General features: G+C 35.6%; 1 protein-coding gene across 3 annotated transcripts in view; it reads left to right on the forward strand.

The window, feature by feature from the left end:
• Positions 1–2,518: 2,518 nt before the first annotated feature.
• The window catches only part of LOC121372168, a 35,383-nt gene continuing 23,845 nt past the window's right edge, over positions 2,519–14,056 (forward strand). Inside the window, exon 1 of one of the 3 annotated variants that reach the window (XM_041498447.1) lies at positions 2,519–2,734. The gene's annotated coding sequence lies outside the window, so the exon portion shown is untranslated. Of the gene's footprint in view, positions 2,735–13,483; positions 13,689–14,056 lie in introns of those variants that run through there. The other 2 variants (XM_041498445.1, XM_041498446.1) reach the window with 2 other exon arrangements.

Below are 14,056 nucleotides of genomic sequence, written 5' to 3' on the forward strand. Positions count from 1 at the left end.
AGTACTCTGGCCGTAAGAGAGCAAGACACACATTTGGACAGTTATAAATGACACTCTTATTATCATCAGAGAATAATGTATTATATACTGATGGAAATAAATAAAGGATCACACAGATAGCATCAACACTACAGACATTCAATCCCACATTACAACTTGGTATAAAATACAGACATTACTATGCTAGTAGTGAATTAAATTTGGTCTACAATTTGATGTGTTCTCTTATTTCTTTCCATCAGTATATATTAAAACTGCCCCCTTTCAATAATATTCCGGTTATATACGTAGAACCGACGGGTTTCTTCTTGTAATGTATATATTAGTGATTAATATGTGAACATTTTTGTTATTAGGGAGATCGAAAATGGTCGATGCATAGGTATTTAACGTCAAACATAGGATTATTGCTATGCTATTAATATTACAGCGGGAATCTTTGATTACCGTTCGATAGGCACAGATTGCGCAGTTTTGATATACATTAAATTAAGGTATTTAACGTCAAACATAGGATTGTTGTTATATTATAGCGGAAATGTTTGACTACCGTTTGGTAGGCAGAGATTGCGCAGTTTTGACATACATGTATATTAAATTCTCTGACTAATGAGAGCGTCATAACTGTCTAAATGTCAGAGTATTCGTTCTAGTGCACCTATAATCAAAAGCCAACCACTGTAATTCAGCCTTTAAAGAGATTTCCTGAAGAAGTGGTTTATCAAACTTCGTTTTGTGTAACGACACCACTAGAGAACATTGATTTATCAACCATCGTTTATTGGATGTTACACATTTACATTTGGCTATATTTTACATAGTCTTATCTAGCGAGGAAGGAAGGAAATGTTTTACTTAACGACGCACTCAACACATTTCATTTACAGTTACATCGCGTCTGACATATGGTTAAGGACCACGGCACACATATATTGAGGGAGGAAACCCGCTGTCGCCACTTCATAGGCTACTCTTTTTGATTAGCAGCAAGGGATCTTTTATATGCACCATTCCAAAGACAGGATATCACATACCACGGCCTTTGATGTACCAGTCGTTATGCACTGGCTGGAGCGAGAAATAGTATCTAGAGAGGAACCCGTTACATTTTTCCATTAGTAGAAAGGGATTTTTATATGCACCATCCCACAGACAGGATAGCACATACCACAGCCTTTGATATACCAGTCGCGGTGCACTGGCTGAAACAAGAAACAGCCCAATGGGCCCATCGACGGGGATCAATCCTAGACCGACCGCGAATCAAGTGAGCACTTTACCACTGGGCTACGTTCCACCCCTAGGTCCTCACAAGTAGGCTAACAGGTCCATTTCTGGGGTGGCTTAGATTATATGGATCATCAACTTAGGTAGCCCGATTACTCTGGTACCCGCATTGGGCGTATGGTTAAAAAGTTAAAGTTTCTTTTGTTTAACGACACCACTAGAACATTGATTTATTAATCATCGACTATTGGATGTCAAGCACTTGGTAATTCTGACACACACACACACACACACACACACACACACACACACCGGCTAAAAAACAACAACCCTATCACGTAGATCTAAATTGATGTCTACGTAAAATTTATAATTTCAAATCATAAACATTTAGGCCTACATATTGCTTCGGACCCCCCCCCCCCCCCTTACCTAAAAAAAAATCCGCCTCTGCTAGTCTTAGAGAGGAAACCTGCTACATTGTTCCATTGCACCGTCCCACAGACAGAATAACACAGGTTTTGATATACCAATCGTGGTGCACTGAATGGAACGAGAAATAACCCAATGGATACACTGACGGGGATCGATCTGACAGATCGTGCATCAAGCGAGCGCGTTAAAAACCACTGTGCTACGTCCCGCCCATGGCTGGTTATAATGATCATTGAAACAATGAAATAGAAGACCTGCTGTCACCTCCAATCCTCCCCTTATCCAATCTAATTAAAATTAGCTCCACTTGTTAATTACTATTAGGCCTACCTGAGTGTAGGCCAGTAGAGAGCTAATTTTAATCAGATTGCCTTTATCAATATAAGGGTAGGGCTGGTGGTGACTCGTATCGAGCTACCATTACATGGGCTACTCTTTTCGATTTATTAGCAGCAAGAACTATTTTATATACATTATCCCTTAGACAGGGTAGTACATACCTCGGCCTTTGTTACATCAGCAGTGTTTCTGCCATATTTGGGTATGGCGCTTTGAAATTGAATAAAACCACAGTCAAACAGGAGGTATGGGGGCCTCTGCAGAAAGAAAATGGGTTAATTTTAGGGTTAGAATTTTAGGGTTAGAATTTTAGGGTAATTAATTTTGTTAAAAGGTTAACTGCAAAAAATTAAATTTGCAAAACAATTTGGGTATGGCGCCATACCCGTTTTACCCTCTGGCAGAAACCCTGATCAGTCGTGGAGCACTGGCTGGAACGATAAATTGTCCATTTGGCGCACCAACAGGAATCGACCCTAGATCGACTACGCATCAGGCGAACTCTTTAACACTGGGCTACGTCTCGGCCGATTAAGGCCTACTTTTATTATGCACTGAGCATTTTTGCTTTTATCTCATCGGCATGTTCCCATGTTTTGTTTACATCGGAAATAATATAGAAACTGAAATAGCATTTGCGCTTGCGTGGCATCGCCATTGGCCAATGAACTTTCGTGCATGCAGTCTGGTGTACTGTTTGTTGTGGATTCTGTTCTTCCAGCTGTCATAATATGTATGTTGTATGCTTAATGTTTATTTTATTTTACTTTCTTTATAGGAATCGAATAAGCTGTTTCATATTTTCGCTTAAGACCTGAATGTTCGTTCGATTTCCACGTATGACCACTATTTTATTATCTCGTAACCGGATTACGTTGGTACCCCGTGGGCCGTTGTCGTCATGTGCTAGTTCTAGTAGTCGAAACGGACGTAGACACTTTCTAAGAAAGTGTGTGGACAATTCACTTGTACTAGTGCTAGTTGTTGTCGGATATATCTGCCGCCCACTATGTCAATTCAATTCGGAAGGACTTTCCTTTGGCACTGTCACTAACCCTAACTCTATTTATTATTTATATAGTATCGGTATTTATGATAAGTAATTATATAGTTCATCAAGATAAACGTCTCCGGCACGATATTTATTATTGTGATGTTTATTGCTGAGTTCCAGTAAATGTCAAAATGTTAAAAAACGGACCGTAGACATTTACCTTGGTGAACTAGTAATTATAATGTTCTTTATTATACGTGACAGTACAAAGGAAAGCCCTACCTTCAATTCAGTTCAATTCAAGAGAATTAAGGTGCACATTCAGAGCAAGCTTTTGTAGTGTACGCCTGTCCTGGGCACAAACTGATTACATTTCATTTATACTTATTTTTGTGGAATCTGGGTCGTTTCGCCCTAAAACCATTTCGAACCCTGTGTTGTTTCACCCTTAGACCCGTTCACCCAGGGTTGGTTTGTTCTAAATCGCCCCAAAAGTGAGTCGATTTTATATTTATTAGTCTAATTTGTTTTGTTTTGTTTATAATACTGTGTTCATGAGCCACAACTAAAGTTCATGACAACTGAAAATTATTTCACTCTTGACATAAATTTGATAATAACTGGAAACTCGTTTATTATCCTCGATTTATTGTATGTGTATGTCCTGCATGCAGTGTAATATGTTAAAAAATTATTTTAAATTATTATATTAGACCCACTAGGCCTACCATAAAAAAGATGGAACAAATAAAAACAAAGAAAGGAATTGTTTTATTTCCAGCAGATGTTTCAGCCTGAAAAGAAAAGAAGAAAAAAAAAATTAAACATTACTTTTTATCTAGATATAATAAATCAATGAATAAATATTTTATTAACAAAATAAAAATTAGGGCGAAACGACCCTACATGGGGGCGAACCGACTCAGTTATTGGTACGAATGGACTCGGGTCGAAACGACACGGGTGATCTAGTCATAGGGGCGAAACGACCTATTACCTTTTTGTGCCTATTACCGGTAAGGTTCAAATACGCTGTCATGGGCACGCATCTCAACTATCTTGGCTCTGTCCAGGATTGTGTATTTGTGGTTGGTGACAGAGAAGTCAGTTTACCTAACCTATTATTGGTTTTGTCCTATGGAGTCCTTAAACTCTTTTTGGGTAGGAGACTGTACCGGGATGTGAATCCCCTAATGGCCTTATACCACAGACCATGTCAAACTCGGTCCTCAGTCAGTTGATTCGGTTACCAGTCATATCGTCGCAGGTATCCCACTCACTAACACCAAACATTAGAGACAAGACATTTAAAATTTAATTGTTGTCTGTTTTGAGGATTTAATGCCCAATAACGCTAATTCTTTGATGTTTCTATTTACCCCGTTTACTTGTTTATTTAAGGCACAGCTTCCTTCTTACGCGGGGACAATATGATGCGGGGTCATTATGATTGCAGTGATAGAAATAAAACAAATTAACTTGTCCACCAGACAAGTATACCACAAAATCTTTTTGTCCACCAATATTTTCACTTGTCCATGTATGCAGGACAGGAGGTGGATGCAGAAGGAAAAGTTAAAGCCCTTGGCTTTTCTTTTTAAACCAATTCGCTTGTTACTCTTCACTTCAGATTGCATCTAATTTTGTGACTCAGATAACTGCAACAAATTGTAGAATTTTTTTACAGTCGAGATAGTTTCAGTGTGAAACAAAAGTCATAAAAAATTAGTGTTTTTGTTTAGGATTCAATGAAAACAGTTAAATTGTTCTTGAGTACATTCCATTCAGAACACGTCACTGGTTTTCAACTTTCACTTTCAGCTGAAGGCCTGGAAATAATTGTTTGGCGGTGCTTGTCGAAATAACCTATTATAAATGAAAATGTGACTCACCAAATGTTAAAATAATGTTACTGCTGTCCTTTAGTAATCATGTACTGTTATGTATACTAGTACGTACTACTACTAGTTTACATGATGCAGTGAATCTCCTCTAAACAAATTGGGCCCAAATAAGTTTACAGGGGAATTGACTTAAAGGGACACACCCTAGTTACGGCTATTTGTTAACCATTACAGCGTTGTTTTTCGCTATTAAACCCCATTTTTCACAAATAAAATTGCACTTTACTTACATTTTATTATTTAGAATACACATTTCCATTCACCTGAAGTGCTTTTTGGTAATCCTGATGTTTGTAAAACCACGAAATGCATTTTTTGCATTTATCGTTTTATTCGGTTTGTTTTCTCGTGCACGGTTCGCGCAATCAACATCCGATTTGTTGTTGTTCATTTGTTAGATTTTTCTTCACAGTTCGTGAACATTTTCAGTAACAATAAAGTTCAGACAAGTAAGTGTCTCAATACAAAACGTTACAAACCTTTAAAACCAATAATTTTGCTAAGTCTTACGATATCTGGAGAGGGGATACAACCAGGACAGAACAGTTGGAACATGTCCAGGAGAGTTGAAACGAACGCACCCCAAGTCTGTGAAATTTGTCGTGACGTAGGCATTGTTGTGACCTCAGAATACTAACTTTCAAAATTATTTCAAGCAATTGGGACATGGGGATTCCCATGGTATTTATCGATATAAAACCTGCTTTTTCACTCCATTTGATAAAAACGTGATCTAAGTGTGTTACAGGTTTGTAGATTAACCAAATTATAATTTATTTTCGCTGGATGGAACTAGGGTGTGCGGCTTTAAAAGTCTTTGTTGTATTCTGTGCAGAGCTATTAAATATGAATAAAGTAATAAAACTGTCAAATAACAACTACAATCAAATGTGGTTAAATTGATGCAGTTTATAAGCACATAGCTTGGGAGGTCAGGGTGCGTTTTCATCATCAAACAAGTTGACGTTTTGTCAAACTTTTGACATGTTGCAATTTCATTTGAAAATAAAATACTTTCGACATCTTTCCACGAATCCAAGCCGAAGTATTTACTTTGTTAAAGACACGTTAAAAACATAACAACTAAAAAATAAAATTCATGATTGTCCGGTCACTGCAGAAAGGCGTACAAGATCTAAACTAATTCCAATCACGGTCGCAACTCAAATAACTTTATAATAACAAAGCTAGTGATAACCATACTGACTAATGTGCACTTTACTTACTTCAAAATAAATGCTTCCATTTAACTTTAGATGCTTAATTGACATTTGTCAAAAATGCAACACAAGCTGAAGTAAAGGTACCGTAGAGTGACAGCTAACCCGGAGCCTCGTCCAAGGTAATATTCTGCCATAAATGATGACTGCTACCTGTGGGTCCGTGCGGTGTCAGACATACAATTTATATTAAATAAACACAATGGAACTATATGATTCATCTACTGTTCAGTTTAGAAGGATAGGCCAAAACATTCATTTAAAGGATGCGTAGGTCATTGAGCCATTCGCAATGCATTGGGATACCTCGGGTCTATTGATAGACATGGAAAACTTTTCCACGGAACAGTTTCAAGTATAAGCATGTGCATGATATGGTAAAAAAACAAAAACAACCCACCTTTAAATATGCATTTTAAAATGTACTACATCGCACTGCTTCAACACAGAAATACTCTTGATATAAATTAAGTTTTTGTTTATCAAAGCTTGGCAAATGACACATTTGTACAGGGCAACATCCATGACTAGAAGCTTATTTAGGCCCGTAGGAACGATATCTGGAGTGGGAGATGGTCACAATCTCTATGGTGGGGAGACGAGCCATATTTTATCTTTTTTATTTATATAGAAAGGGCCTTTTATTTCCAGACTTGTTCTGATAACAAATCAACAAGAAACCACGTGATCGGGCTTATCCCACCTTTTCACGAGTTTGTTGATCGATCGTAATTTTGTTTTGTCATACACAATTATTTTTAAGTAACTTATTTCATAAAATTCACTGAAGAGATATATGTAAATATAACTTACACCTAAATAATAAAATGATAAATATTAACAGATATGTTTTTTAATCATAGATTAACCCGTCTAACAGGATTTTTTTTTTATCACATTATCGATGATATAATCAGTAATACACATAAATCAAAGGAGAACTGACTTTCACATTTGTGGTAAACAGATAACTACTTCATTTAAAAAAAAAGAAGTTTTTAAATACGAATGGTATCGAATATTATTTGTTGATCAAATAAATCATTTATGTCAGCCGAGACATTCCGAGTGGGGAATTTGAAACTCAATCGATCTCCAAGGATTCCGAATATTCACGAGCTAAGACTATTGTTTATTTAATTTTCAAACCACGATATTTGTATAACATTTTGCGACAAGACACCACTGATTTAGTTTTTTTTAAAGTATAACCATTGCTAAAAATATGATACTGTTCTTAAAAAATTTTTTTTACTTGTCCGCCAGATAACTACTACGGTAAATTATGCTTGTCCGAGTAAATTTTCACTTGTCAGGACAAACGGACAAGTGCTTATTTCGAATGCTGGATTGGTCACCACTGATTGTCTTCAACATTCGCTGGACTGGATTTTACACTACTCGGTAAACCATATTGCAACTTTTGTAATGAGTCAAAGTCAGGCCCATGGGAATGATATCTGGAGTGGGAGGCACAATTTCTAGTGGGGAGAGGGGAGGGGGAGATGGGCTGTTAACTGTCACATTTTTTGCCATGAGACTCATGTTTCCATGTTCAAAATCACACACTCACATTCAAGATGTTAAATCTCCTGCCCTTAAAAATAATTTCTACACCAAAAATATTTATTGAATTGTCAAGATGTTACTAGTACATTCAGAATAGGTGGCCTTAAGGTCGACATTAAACAATAATGTCGACCTTAAGGCCACCTATTTTTTATTAAATGGTTTTCCACAAAATATATGTAGGTGGTCGAAATAAAAAAATAAAAAAAAGTTTTGGATCCATTTAAAAAAAAAAAAAATTCTGACCAATTTTTTTCTGTCGGAGGAAAAAAAAACAAAATTCAAATCCAGATTATTCATCATGAACACACACACACACATATATGTTGCAAATGGATTTTATGGTTGCATGTACTTTCTCATTCACTACCATTCTGCTTCCCGGGTTTTACAGTATTTATATCTCGTTTAAATAACTAATGTGGATATATTCATGTTATTTCAAAACAATTACACTAATATATAATCGGGGCGAATCGACTCACTTTTGGGGCGAAACGACTCCGTACGAATAAGATTTTAGAACGGACCAACCCTGGGTGAACGGGTCTAAGGGCGAAACAACACAGGGTTCGAAATGGTTTGATGGCGAAACGACCGTGATTCAACAGAAATTGGTCTGCACATGTTGTAATTTTACTGCTTTGGCATTCAGGCATATAAATACTGTATTATACATAGATGCTTAGTGATTTATACTTTTGATATGTATTTATGATGTTGAATTAGTTAATACAGACATACTACGATAAACTGTTCAATTCTGCTACTTGAAATTCTGATTTCCGCAAGTATCAATAACAACAACAACAAGATGGTGGCCATGCACCTGTTCACCCGCACAGTACACGGCAAAGTCAAAACGCAACGTACTTCTGAATAAATAATTTAACAAAGACAGAATATGATTTGACAAGTATAATTTTGGGAAAAATACCCTTGAATTACTTTTTTTATTTTTTATTTTTGGTCAGAACGGCGGTAATTTTTTTTTTTTAAATGTAGATTTGCATTTTTATTTTTCCAGCGGGACTTTTTAATGAACTTCGGCGGATCCGTAAACCTATTAATCAAAAACGACTGGCCTAAAGGGATAGTAAACTCAAACATGAATACCCGGACCACCAACACATACTGGCACTTCAAGAAATGAAAAACACATAATTTTATAGTTAATAAAAAATTTAATGATGTTCCAAAGATCGATTATAGTTTAAAATTGATTGGTTTGGCTCTACCGATTTGATGATCGATTATAAACATCCATAATCGATTGTGTGGGAAAAGGTTAACTGTAATTGTACCTCCAATTTAGATGCTAGAATTGATTTAAATATGTTTGAGTTAAGTGTTTATTTTCATGTCTACATAGATAAAAAGATATATCAAATAGTTATTAAAGGTAAAATGTACCATTTGTAGGTTTCAGATCCCGGTGAACACGGCAATAGGTACATGACCCTTATTATTCAAATCCTTCTTATGTTCATATAATCCTAACTGATTGTGTAATCAAAAGTTGATTGGTTGGTGCCAACCGATTATAACCGATGATGGAATTCCAATTGATTCCCAACACTAATAAAAAAAATGTGATTATTCCTGCTAAGTGGGGATAGCCATTTTCTTTTGTGTTCGTTGCGTCCGGAATTCTAGCTTGGGGAGAAGTGACGTCAGCACAAAAGCAGTCATTTACGACAACGCGCTTTCATCAACCTGACTTGTAAAACAACATAAATGACTTGATAATATAATAAACTATTCAAATAAATATATTTCAATTTGCATTAATAGAAGGAAATGGGGTTATAGTATTTTTCTCTCTTAAAAAATCCAGAGAGAAAATTCATATTATTAGGCCTATTGGTACGTTGGAGCAAAAACAACCACTCATGATACCCAAGTGATAATGTTCTTTTCTTTGGGACTATGTAATTGGTCACTTCTGGTATCGAATATTATTTGTTGATCAAATAAATCATTTATGTCAGCCGAGACATTCCGAGTGGGGAATTTGAAACTCAATCGATCTCCAAGGATTCCGAATATTCACGAGCTAAGACTATTGTTTATTTAATTTTCAAACCACGATATTTGTATAACATTTTGCGACAAGACACCACTGATTTAGTTTTTTTTAAAGTATAACCATTGCTAAAAATATGATACTGTTCTTAAAAAATTTTTTTTACTTGTCCGCCAGATAACTACTACGGTAAATTATGCTTGTCCGAGTAAATTTTCACTTGTCAGGACAAACGGACAAGTGCTTATTTCGAATGCTGGATTGGTCACCACTGATTGTCTTCAACATTCGCTGGACTGGATTTTACACTACTCGGTAAACCATATTGCAACTTTTGTAATGAGTCAAAGTCAGGCCCATGGGAATGATATCTGGAGTGGGAGGCACAATTTCTAGTGGGGAGAGGGGAGGGGGAGATGGGCTGTTAACTGTCACATTTTTTGCCATGAGACTCATGTTTCCATGTTCAAAATCACACACTCACATTCAAGATGTTAAATCTCCTGCCCTTAAAAATAATTTCTACACCAAAAATATTTATTGAATTGTCAAGATGTTACTAGTACATTCAGAATAGGTGGCCTTAAGGTCGACATTAAACAATAATGTCGACCTTAAGGCCACCTATTTTTTATTAAATGGTTTTCCACAAAATATATGTAGGTGGTCGAAATAAAAAAATAAAAAAAAGTTTTGGATCCATTTAAAAAAAAAAAAAAATTCTGACCAATTTTTTTCTGTCGGAGGAAAAAAAAACAAAATTCAAATCCAGATTATTCATCATGAACACACACACACACATATATGTTGCAAATGGATTTTATGGTTGCATGTACTTTCTCATTCACTACCATTCTGCTTCCCGGGTTTTACAGTATTTATATCTCGTTTAAATAACTAATGTGGATATATTCATGTTATTTCAAAACAATTACACTAATATATAATCGGGGCGAATCGACTCACTTTTGGGGCGAAACGACTCCGTACGAATAAGATTTTAGAACGGACCAACCCTGGGTGAACGGGTCTAAGGGCGAAACAACACAGGGTTCGAAATGGTTTGATGGCGAAACGACCGTGATTCAACAGAAATTGGTCTGCACATGTTGTAATTTTACTGCTTTGGCATTCAGGCATATAAATACTGTATTATACATAGATGCTTAGTGATTTATACTTTTGATATGTATTTATGATGTTGAATTAGTTAATACAGACATACTACGATAAACTGTTCAATTCTGCTACTTGAAATTCTGATTTCCGCAAGTATCAATAACAACAACAACAAGATGGTGGCCATGCACCTGTTCACCCGCACAGTACACGGCAAAGTCAAAACGCAACGTACTTCTGAATAAATAATTTAACAAAGACAGAATATGATTTGACAAGTATAATTTTGGGAAAAATACCCTTGAATTACTTTTTTTATTTTTTATTTTTGGTCAGAACGGCGGTAATTTTTTTTTTTTAAATGTAGATTTGCATTTTTATTTTTCCAGCGGGACTTTTTAATGAACTTCGGCGGATCCGTAAACCTATTAATCAAAAACGACTGGCCTAAAGGGATAGTAAACTCAAACATGAATACCCGGACCACCAACACATACTGGCACTTCAAGAAATGAAAAACACATAATTTTATAGTTAATAAAAAATTTAATGATGTTCCAAAGATCGATTATAGTTTAAAATTGATTGGTTTGGCTCTACCGATTTGATGATCGATTATAAACATCCATAATCGATTGTGTGGGAAAAGGTTAACTGTAATTGTACCTCCAATTTAGATGCTAGAATTGATTTAAATATGTTTGAGTTAAGTGTTTATTTTCATGTCTACATAGATAAAAAGATATATCAAATAGTTATTAAAGGTAAAATGTACCATTTGTAGGTTTCAGATCCCGGTGAACACGGCAATAGGTACATGACCCTTATTATTCAAATCCTTCTTATGTTCATATAATCCTAACTGATTGTGTAATCAAAAGTTGATTGGTTGGTGCCAACCGATTATAACCGATGATGGAATTCCAATTGATTCCCAACACTAATAAAAAAAATGTGATTATTCCTGCTAAGTGGGGATAGCCATTTTCTTTTGTGTTCGTTGCGTCCGGAATTCTAGCTTGGGGAGAAGTGACGTCAGCACAAAAGCAGTCATTTACGACAACGCGCTTTCATCAACCTGACTTGTAAAACAACATAAATGACTTGATAATATAATAAACTATTCAAATAAATATATTTCAATTTGCATTAATAGAAGGAAATGGGGTTATAGTATTTTTCTCTCTTAAAAAATCCAGAGAGAAAATTCATATTATTAGGCCTATTGGTACGTTGGAGCAAAAACAACCACTCATGATACCCAAGTGATAATGTTCTTTTCTTTGGGACTATGTAATTGGTCACTTCTGTGATTTTATATTGAAAAGTCTACTTAATCAAGAGTTTTGCAGTAACAGCACAATGGCTGATAAAGTCCTTAACCACCGGCTCGCCAGAAAGCATATTCACTGGGATGGTACAAAATGGTTGTGCCCATTATATATAACAGCTGTCACATTTAATTGTTTTATTAATTAAATATAATAATATACTTGATATTAAACAATAATGTGCATTATATATTGTTGAATATGCATACCAGTCCAAAAGCCTTGAGTGAGCATCTCTTTAATCACATATAATGATAGGATTGTCTGAATAGTTTTTTATTTACTTTGTGAAATGGATACCTAACTAACTTATGTCAAAACATTTCAAAGTTATTAAAACATGTTGATCAGGGAAATATATCATAAATGTCATATGTGAAACCTATTGTTACCAGGATTGATACTTATAAAACTGAGTCTGAGACACTAATATCATGACAATGCCATACAAATTGTATGCATGTGGCATCATTAGAGATTGAGTCTGGACTCAAATATTATGTAATATAATGTAACATTTAAGGGTTGACAGCTCTATATTTTTATCTTTATCAGTCCCCTACCAGTCTAACCGGAGGGGACTATAGGTTTCATCTTAGTCCATCCATCTGTCTGTCCCACATGTTTTCCGGATGTTTTTTGCAGAAGGCTTTGAGATATTGAGCTGAAATTTTGTGTATAGTTTCATCATGTACTGTTACAGATCAGGTTTGACTTTCATGACGATTTACCCATTTTTGATGGAGTTATGGTCCTTGAACTTAGGAGATGTGAAAATTAGTTTTCCTGACTTTTTTTTTTTACCCACTTTTCAGAGTTATGGCCCTTGAATTTAGGAGATATGAAAAATTGTTGGACCCGGTAGGGGACATGTATTGCTTTAATAGTAATTTCAAAATGCTTGTTTATATACAGAGTAGAAAAAAACACCCATACATTTTTGCCTTCAAGTGTGGAAGTTCAGGCCTTATCCTCCTCCTCCCCCCCCCCCCCCCCCCCCCCCCCCCTCGAAAATAGTCGTAAATATTGGTGAAAAATCACTGACTGAACTTGGGGAAGATCGATATATTGGACTAAGTACTGTTATTTCTTTTCACAAAAAACAAAAATAAACAAAACAAAACAAACAAAAATGACGCAACAAAACAAAAACAAACAAAATATAAGATTTGTTAAACTTAAAATAATCTGCTGTGATAAGATTTATTGTTTCATTGCCACAGTAATATATACTATATGGCTCAAATGTTGATAATTTGTGTGGGCTTCATTTAGTAGGTTTGTTGGTCATGGTCTGTTGAATGAGTAATCAAGGGTCACTTTAAGTTCACAATAGGACTGGAGACAGTACTTGACACGTCATAAATTAGTTGTCCCCATTTCCTCACACAGTTTCATATTGCTCCGATGTTTCTAGTGTCTGGACAATATTTTGGATTACACACCAATCATGTTTAGTGTATTTATTCCGGAGTTCTTGTTTCAAATAGGAAACATTTGTTAAGAAACAGATGAGTATGTGTCGTAAGTAGACATTTTACTTCCAATTATTCTCTTCTATTTGGACTTGTATCTAATGTCAGGGTTTCTGCCAGAAAGACATTTTTGGGGTATGGCAAGGTGCTACAGAATTATTTTTAGAATGTGGGTGTTGAAGATGGTGGGTCGGGGGGGGGGGGGGGGGGCTCCCCTATAAAGAAAAATATATCATGTTACTGTTAAGCTATGAACTGTTCTCCATTGAATCAACACATTAATCATACAGTAATGACAAGAGTAATTAATTTGGTTAAAATTAAGGTCAACTACGGTAAAAAAAAAAAAATCTGTAAAAAAATGTGGGTATGGTGCCATACCCCAAAAAAATAAAAATTGGATGGCATTTTTCCTGT

Source organism: Gigantopelta aegis, chromosome 4, assembly GCF_016097555.1.
Source record: "Gigantopelta aegis isolate Gae_Host chromosome 4, Gae_host_genome, whole genome shotgun sequence".
NCBI lineage: Eukaryota > Metazoa > Mollusca > Gastropoda > Neomphalida > Peltospiridae > Gigantopelta > Gigantopelta aegis.